Genomic DNA, 9,898 nt, shown 5'->3' on the forward strand with positions numbered 1-9,898 from the left:
TGCCTACGTATCACGATGCCTACGTGAATCAGATCATTACGTAGTTCGAAAAACACAAATGAGCGTGAAAGAAGCAAACTCTTTATTATTGAAGCAGTCTATTACAAACTACATTCTGCAAAAATCAAACTTTGAAAAAATAAACCTAGACTCAAAAATAGACTAAAAAAAAATCACTCTGATGGAAAAACAAATAGAAGACGCTAAGATACATGCTTGACTTATGAGTGCATTATGGTTTTGAAAATTGGTGTCCGCGGGGCATCATTCGGCCTCGCTGCGGTCCTAGGCGTGAAATCCCTCTCAAGTTGCTCCAGCTCATGCATAGTCTGCTTGACATAAACCATTACTGCCGAGGGGAAGGTAACACTGGACATGTTCTCACATCGCAGACATCGTCTGGTGATGGCATGGGCAATGGCTTTGATCCTATCTCTGGTTTGCTTCTTTTCTATGAGTAGGCGTTTTATCTGATCGCTGCATATCTCGAATACTTGAATATCCTGTATATGCTGATGCTCCAATCGCCGTACTTCCAGCTTCATCTGGGCTATTGAGTCATACCAGTATCTGCTCTCAATTTGGAAATCCTTGGCCTGACTAGCTGCTTTGATCTCAAGTGCTGCCATCTCTCTCTTTATCTTAACAACAGTCTTCTCGTGGTCGCCTTCCAATTGATTCAGGTATCTGCGATGCTTATCTGTTCTTGTATCCCACTGTGCTTTGAGCTCTGCTATGACGTTTTCAGATTTTTCCAAACCATCTTGCCATTCTCTGATCTCGCTTTTTAGCCTTTTTATCAGGTGCTCGTCTGATCGACGCCTTGGCTGTTTATCTGCATCCAACCTTATCTGTTTGATCTGGGCTCTGAGCTTTTCATTTTCTTGAATCAACCTGTTCCGCTCTCCCAGATCGGTAGCAACTTGCACGTTGTGTTCATATTTCAAGTTTTCCACTTGTTGCTTTAACCTGCTGATTTCGGCGCAATAGCCTCTTTCTTTTGCTAACCAATCCCACTGCTTTTGTGATGATTCGGTAAAATTCCGGATGTGGGGTCTCTTAGCTGGCCTTTCATGTTCGAGTTCCCTTCTGTACCATGCAAGGTAACCTGGCGCCATTTCTCCTTTGGCTCGATCCCGCACGCAAGTATCTGATTTCAAATATTGGCCCTCATTCCAGATTTGGCGAATCTTTGCTTCTGGGAACTGTCCGTTAGGACTTATCTCAACTGCTTGAGTGCTTAGATCTTCCTCATGAGGTACTGTCTGGTATCTTCCGAACTGTCTTAAAACTCGGCAGGGTGCGTAAGGTTGAATGCTCTTAAGCCCCATCAGTAAGAAATGAATTTTAGCTGCAGACATATATAGGATCTCATCAACAGGCAACCATCCCAACGTCCATTGTATTTGGCTGGCCGTAAGAGTTTGAAAGAACGAGGTCCATGCCAGGACTCCTTTGGGCAAACTGATCTCTTTGGTTCTCGTGTAAGATTCTTCTATGCGGGTCTTTTCCGGGGAACCATGGCTCAAAATCTCGGAATGATGGCAGAGGTGCTCGGTCATCCATATCTGTAGGAGCAAGTTACAACCTTCGAAGAAATTTCCCCCAGCTTTACAAGCTGTGAGAGCTCGAAAGATGTCGGATACCACCATAGGCGCGAGAGTACTGTCACTTTGCGTGAGTAAAGTGCTGACGACCCCAGATATCTTCAAATCAATGTTTCCATCTTTCCTTGGAAATACCAGAAGGCCCAGGAACATCATCATGAATGCTACCCGTCTGTGCTCGTCCCACTTCTGACGAACTCCTTTGCTGCACAGTTTGTTGATTGGATTATTGAATCCCCCCTCGTGACCGTATCTATCATATATGAAGCATGGAGTACAGAATCCGGCTGCTAGATCCGGGTTGTGGACTGTTCTAGGTATTTTCAATGAATCCAGGAACCGATGTACCGTGACGACTCTTGGGGCGACCAAGTATTTTTCCCTCAACGGAAGTTCAGTATTCCCGATGTATCCGGCCATTTCTTCCAAAGTTGGGGTGAGCTCAAAATCAGAGAAATGGAAAACATTATGCGCCGGGTCCCAATAGGTAACCAAAGCTCTTATGATATCTCTCCGAGGCTGGATTTCCAACAGACCCACAAGACCTTTCAGATATTTCTTAACCTCATTTTGTCCTTCAACACCTAGATCATTCCACCATAGTCGTAACTTGACAGGGATTTTGGTCATTATTGAAAAATGTTCATTTTGCATCGTGCTCATCCTGCACATTTATTAAGGTGATTTTAACAAAATGGACTGACTCAAAAAAAATATATATATATATATATTTTTTAGAGAGGATCAAACTTTGACCACGACCTTTAAACACTTCGGAGACAAAGATTTTAAGGCTGTGCAGGTCTAAAAAAAATGCTAAACAAGACCCAAAGGTGGCTGTTTATGCAACGTCAGCCTTCCGGCGTCCCTTTCGGGAACATTCGGCTATTTATGATAAAACAATGTCACCTGACTTATTTACGACTCTATTAAAATTTGACATATCTTTTATTTATTTATTTACTGATTTTTGGCTATTTAGAAAAATGGGGTTGAACCCGACGAGGGTTGCCTACGTATCTCACATCCGGTGAGAATCAAACCGGCGTAGTTCGGGAGATCGTAAAAATAGGAAAAAAAAATCGAATAAACCTAGAAATCAGGAATGCGTATTTTTTTTTACATTTTTTTGAAAAAAGATAAAGATTAAAGAAACTATTTATTTTTTTATATTATATTTTTTTTAGGAAAAATTTGAACCATTAGTCTGAATTCATAAAAGGGGTACTACGAAAGAAACAACACATTTTTTTGAATTATGAATTTTCGATTTTTTTTTACTTTTAGAATAAATACCTTTTCTTTTTTTTTTGATTTTGAAAGTGATAAAAGAAAAATTTATATATATATATGATAAAAGAAAATTTTTATATATATATTTTTTTTAATAACTCTCAATAAACAAGACAGTTTTTTTTTTAGAAAAATTCCGGCGAGGTTTTGACACTGCCTGGACATTGGTTTTATTTTCCAAAAATAAGTAATTATCTCCCCTATGCTGCTATTTTCCCCCTTTTTTTAGGAACCGGTCGACATGCGGAACCGAAGCAAATAAATGCACAACACAAATAGGAATGCAGCATGATGGTCTTTCCATTTCAGGTTGCCTGTCCTAGACGGACCCAACCCCTGTGTTGAGTTCCCTTAAGTCAAATGCAATATGATGCAAATAAGCGTTCCTACTAGGGATCCGGCATGAAGTTTCGTTATACTAGGTTTAAACCTTGGTATTTGTTCTAGACTGTGTACCCGAGCGGATAACTCGAGTCGAGGAGGGGGCTACGTACCGGGGACCCGCGAGATCGTCCGGCTTTGTAACTTGTCCGACCTCTTTCTTATTTCATGTATTGACACTAACAGAATAGGAAGTCTCGACCAGCGAGCTTCTCCCCGGAGGTAAGAAGAGAAGGGTTTCGGCACAGTTTATATACAGTTCAGATAATATCAAAGCGGTAAAAGACAACATTTAGCACGTTATGCAAAAACATGTAATAAAGATCAGATAATAAAGCCAAATATAACAATTATTCTAAGCTCGAATTCTTGAAACCTGAACCAGTGGTTCTGGGTTATTCCCCAGCAGAGTCGCCAGAGCTGTCACACCTCCTTTTTGCGCGCCCTTCCCGGAGGGTAAGATGCGCGAGGGGAGTTTTTCCAATTTAAGTGACAATATTCGAAATGAGATTATTTATTTAATTCAGAGTCGCCACTTGGGAAAGGTTTGGCTTTTTGGTGTCCCAAGTCACCGGTTTTATCTTGAATCCCAAATCGAGGAAATTTTCGACTTTTCCAAATGAAGTCTGCGAACCAGAAATTCTAAGTAAGGAATTCTGTTGACCCGAGGGAAGGTGTTAGGCACCCTCGAATCCCGTGGTTCTAGCACGGTCGCTTAAATTGTTATAATGGCTAAATATCTGATTTAAATACAGGTTGTGACTTATGTGCTTTTATTAAGTTTAAACCGCTTTTATTATTATCATTTATTTTATAGAATTACAACGTCGTGAAAATGCATCTCGAACCACGTCACAATCAATGCACCCGTAGTTGTTAACACATTTTGACTCCGTTGGAACTTGGACTTGGGTCACATCAATGTGCACCCGATTTTTAAGAATATAATTTACTAAAAGTCGCGCCTAAAGAATCTAAACGCGTTATTATCTTTGTAGAAGGCCATGAAATTTATTAAATTGCCTATCTTGAATTCTAAATAATTACCATGGTTATTTATTGAGGGCCCCGCAATTTTGCATCTTTATTTGGCGAGGCTCATCTCTATTTTAGAAAAGGATATCCTAAAATGGCTACATTTCTAATGCATTTGTCTCTAAAACTAGAAGAAAAGGTACATGCTAATTCAATTATAGGCTTTGGCCTAATCCGGATTTTTGTCAGTTTCTGATTAACTACTTATAAAGTAAAAACGTCATGCCTTGCGAGGATGTTTCAGTCGAACAAAAGACTACATATGAGATTGATGAAATGCAATACCTAATCCGAACATTTTTGAGTTGAACTTAACTGAACTTATTTGGCCTAGATTAAAGGATAACTGGCAAGTAAAATACTTTAGTTTGGCAAGGAATCATGTACGAGCTAAACGAAATACAACACTTAATCCGAACACTTCTCGAGTCGAACTTAACTAAACTTGTGTGGACTAGTCTTAACTAAACAAAAACCAAATGAAACAAGAACAGTATTGTATAAGGCCGAAATATACATGCCCCTACTGACAAACAACTACAGAGTTAAAATACAACAGGGTAAACTCAGTCAAATATCAATACATACTTTCGAACTGTTGAATCATAAACTAAATCAATTTTCACAGGCCTGTTAATGTACTATGAATATTACAACAAATACTTGAACTTCTTCAACCCTTTTTTCATTTCATGCTTTCCAACTGTTTTAATTACATCAATATGGGACTTGAAATGTGTACCTGGAAATGCTGAAAATGCAAAGGAGAAGAAGAAGAAGATGTGGAAATCAGCAGCAGAAAGAAGCAGGACTAGTAAATAGCAGCAGGACAGGGCAGCAACAATAGTGAGCAGAATAGCAACAGCAATCAGAACAGCACAAAAGAAAAGGATTCTGATGCGAGGTGGAACTAGAGTTGAAGGAAAAAACAGCCAAACGAAATAGCACACAGTGTGATGGCAACAATGCTCCAGACAATCCAATTCCGGAATATACCAAATGCCACAAAACACTAACAATAATCTCGATTGAATTTTAGGAGGAGCAACACTGCCTAATGTATTGACAATAGATGAAGTTCAGACAAACGAAACCAAATTTCTGATTTCCTAATCTGTTTTATCTCTTTCTTGCTCTCTTTCTATTTCTGTCAACTCTCTCTTTTTCTTTTCTATTCTCACAGTGTATGTATATCTTCTAATCCCTCTGCCTCTAATTCTGTATATCTCCTCAGTCAGATGTCTGCCCCTTTTATATGCCTTCCTTAAACCTTTAACAGCCTGTTTTTTAGAGTATCCCAGTACCCTCCCATGTGCCTTTAACCTTTTTTCAGTTCCACTTTAGTTAATTAAGTATTAAAACCCATTCACCTTCCCTGGCAGATTCAACTTTTTCATTTTATTATCTAAAAGCAAGTATGGGCAGTAGAATATATTGACAGCATATGCTGTCAAACCATTTTAAAATTAAACAAGGACCTTTATGCATGCCACAGGAGGTGCACCAATGCACATGAGGTGCACCAATGCAAATGCTGTGCAAGAGTGCACATGCCCTCCAATTCAGCATTTAAACCAAACATCCCTTTTACATTACTAATCCAAATCAACAGCTATAAGTAAACAAAATTGGTTCTTAATTGATTTAACAAATGTTCAACAGAAGCCAATCGATTTACTATGCTCGGACAGTTGAAACTAATTGACGACTCATGTCGACTCGACTATATTAGCATTAACGTACACAATCGTAGCCAAAAATCAGACATTCAGAAGTATGGGACACATGACTCGACTTATACTGATTAAAATAGAATGGTACTTCGAGGAATCAGTTAGTCAGTACAAATTTGGAATACAACCAATACGCATGCCGTATCAGAATAGGAGGAGAGGGATTCAGACAAACACAGATGTTCAAACAAAGTGGACAAACAAAAGTTGATAAAAAATTAAAACAAATATGAACAGTCTTTTAAAACAGATCATACAGACTAAAAACAAATAAAGGAAAAGAAAGCAGACTTACCTTAAAACTTGAAAAGTTAAAAGTTTGAACTCGGATTGGGACAAACTTTCCTTAAGGCTGAATGGACTTTAATCGAAGTGTTTCTCAGATGAGAAACACTTTGATTAAAGTCCATTAGACCTTAATCTCTTCGGTTGAACCGGTATGAACCAGTGACGAAGAACCACACAATTTTTCAAAACTCAGATCCGGGATTCATGCTTCCCTGGTCAGATTCGGACCAAACCAAGTATGGTTTGGTCACGAGGAGGGTCTGGGGAGTATCTGGTGTGAAGCTGGGGTTGAACCGCGTAGATCGAGTTTCGACTCGAACCTTCAAATGAAGATTCGAGAAGGTGGGGAGGGATTCGAACTACAGGGTTAATGGATTCATGTTCAGGATGGCAAGGGGGTTCTAGGGTGTTAAGGGGAAGGTCACCGGCGTCCATGCCGCCGGTTTTCATGGTGGAGGATACAGGGGCGGCTCTAGGGTTTGATGGGGATGAGGTTGAAGACGGGAGCTGGGGTATCTGATGGGGGGGCAGGGTAAGGTTATAGGCTTATATATGGAATAGGCGGCTGATCTCAGCCATCAGATTAACTGGAATCAATGGCTTGGATCTAAAGGCCTCGGGGAAACGATGTCGTTTCAACTAAAGGGGGTTTGGGTTGGTCCGGGTGGAAACGGGTCGGGTTCTGTTCGCGGGTATAGGAAATGTGATCTTGGCCGTTGATCAATCTGAGATCAACGGCCCAGATCAAACTGTATCCATACGACGTCGTTTGGACTCTCTCTGGGCATCATCTGGACTGGACCGGGCAGGCCTGGGTCTTGGGCTGTTTGTTTGGGCCAATTTTGTTAAAATTGGCCCAAATCCGGAAGAATAAAGGGACCCTTTCTTTTTTCCTTTTTTTTTGTTTTATTTTATTTATTTCCTTTTTTTTTATTTTAAAACAAAACTAAGCCAAAAATCAAATTAAAATTAAATACACTTAATGCAATTATTTGCACACTAAAATATTTCAAACAAGTAAAGTTAAACAAAATAAAATCACGGACGAAGATGCCTACTCATGATTTTCTAGTTAACGACCGGATTACGGTTTGAATTATGCAGGACACATATATTTTTTGAATTTTATTTTTAATAAAGTAAATAAATAAAAATGGGCCGAAGTCACAAATAAATCAACAAGGTGCCGCACAGAAATTAAAAATTGTACAGCAGGGCCAATTATTATTTTTTATTTCTTTTTGGAGCGATTGTCGTGCGAAAAACAGAAGTAAGTCGATTTGTTATTGTTCGGACAGTTGAAACTAATTGACGACACATGTCGACTCGACTATATTAGCATTAACATACACAATCGTAACCAAAAATCCGACATTTAACAGTATCGACCCATAATTCGAATTATACTGACTGAGCAAAGTGGTACTCGAGGAACCAATTGCTCAGTCAACATTTGAAGCTCAATTATTGTACAACAAATACATATGTCTTATCAGAATAGGAGGGGGGATTTTAGACAAACAAACAGAGGTTCAGGCAAAGCGGTTGAAGCACAGTTGATAGAAGTCAAGGACGGAAAACGAACAGACCCTTACAACAATCAAACGAACCAAAACAACTAAGAAAAGAAAGAAACTCACCTTAAAACCGCAAAAGATCAAAACCTTAACTCGGACTTGGTCAGGCCTTTCTTAAGGCTGAACGGACTTTAAACGAAGTGTTTCTCAGATGAGAAACACTTTGATTAAAGTCCATTAGACCTTAATCTCTTTGGTTGAACCAGTGACGGAGGAACACAAAACTTTCAAAACTTAGATCTGGGATTCAGGCTTCCCTGATCAGATTCGGACCAAACCAAGTATGGTTTGGTCACGAGGAGGGTCTGGGGAGTGTCTGGTGTGAAGCTGGGGTTGGTTGGTGTAGATCGAGTTTTGACTCGAATCTTCAAATGAAGATTCGAGGACCTGGAGGGTGATTCGAACTACATGGTTGATAGATTTGGGTTCAGGATGGCAAAGGCGTTCTAGGGTGTTAAGGGGAAGGTCACCGGCATCCATGCCGCCGGCTTTCATGGCGAAAGTACACAGGGGCGGCTAGGGTTTTAGGGCTGTTTGTTTGGAGACGAAGGCTGGGGTTCAGATAGGGGGGCAGGGTAAGATTATGGTCTTATATAGTTAATGGGTGGATTGATCTCGACCGTTAGATCAATCTAGATCTACGGTCTGGATCTGATAGCTTAAGTGGAACGGTGTCATTTCAAGGGTAAAGGGTTGGGGTCGGTCCGGGTGAGCCGGGTCGGGTTTATTGGTGGGTTATAGGGAATTGATCTTGGCCGTTGATCAATTTGAGATCAACGACCCAGATCAACTTGTACCAAAACGACGTCGTTTGGATTCTCTGGGCCTCAGGTGGTCTGGACCGGGCAGGCCTGGGTTTTGGGCTGTTTGTTTGGGCCAATTTTAATAAATTGGCCCAAGTCCGGAAAGGCAGGGTCCTTTTTTTTTTTTTTATTGTAAAAATACAAAAACCAAGTAAAATCAAATTAAAATAAACACCTAATACAATTATTCACACACACATTAAAGTAATTCAAAATGGGTAAAATTAAACAAAAATTAAAATCACGGATGAAGATGCCTATTTATGATTTTCTTATTTAACGACCGGATTACGGTTCGAATTATGCATGACACACACATTTGTTTTTTTGGCATTTTGTTTTAATAATAAAAAAACGGGCAAAAATTGCAAATGAACAACAAAGTGCCATGTGAAAATCCAAAATTTGTACAGCAGGGCCAATTATTGTTATTTTTATTTCTTTTGGAGCGATTGTCGTGCGAAGCAAAAATCACGTGCTCACAGTCACTGACGTCCGAATCCTTTCAGATTTTTGACACGCAACATCCCTAACCATGTGTTCTTACAAGAGAACACATGGTTAAGGATATTACGGTTCGAAATCATAAAGATTTTGGTTTAGGGTTTTGGCCAGAAATTCTTATATCTGAAATTCGAGCCGGTTTACAGAGATTTAAAGGAAAATAATCATGGATTTGGGTTGAGGGAAGACCGGGGATTGTGTGGTGTGATTTTGGGCTGGTTTGGATAAACCTGCGATTTGACCGGAAACTTCAATCGAAGATTCGACGAGCTCCGGCAACATTTGAGGAAAACTAATAACGGGAGTGGAAAGAGGGATTCACGGGGGATCTATGGTATTAATCTGGGTTTGAACGGTGTAAGTGGCGCTCACCACCGGCGAGGGATTTAGGGGCGGCGCAGATTAGGGTTTGAGAGAATAGGTGGGGTGAGGAAGACGAGGGACTGGGGTGGGCTCTCCGACCATTTTAAATCAGAAACCTCGTTAGTTCCGGACCGTTGGATTGATGAGATCCAGCGGTCCTGATTCGAAGACCACGAAACAACATCGTTTCGATTAGAAGAAGGAGCGGACCGGGTTGCTGGTACCTGGGCTGGGTTTCTGTGTGATTGGGCGGGTAGGCAGATGATGTAGGTTTGGGCTGGGGTTGGGATTGATTTTGGCCCAAATTTTGGGTC

This window comes from Nicotiana sylvestris, chromosome 11 (genome assembly GCF_000393655.2).
Source record: "Nicotiana sylvestris chromosome 11, ASM39365v2, whole genome shotgun sequence".
Taxonomy (NCBI): Eukaryota; Viridiplantae; Streptophyta; class Magnoliopsida; order Solanales; family Solanaceae; genus Nicotiana; species Nicotiana sylvestris.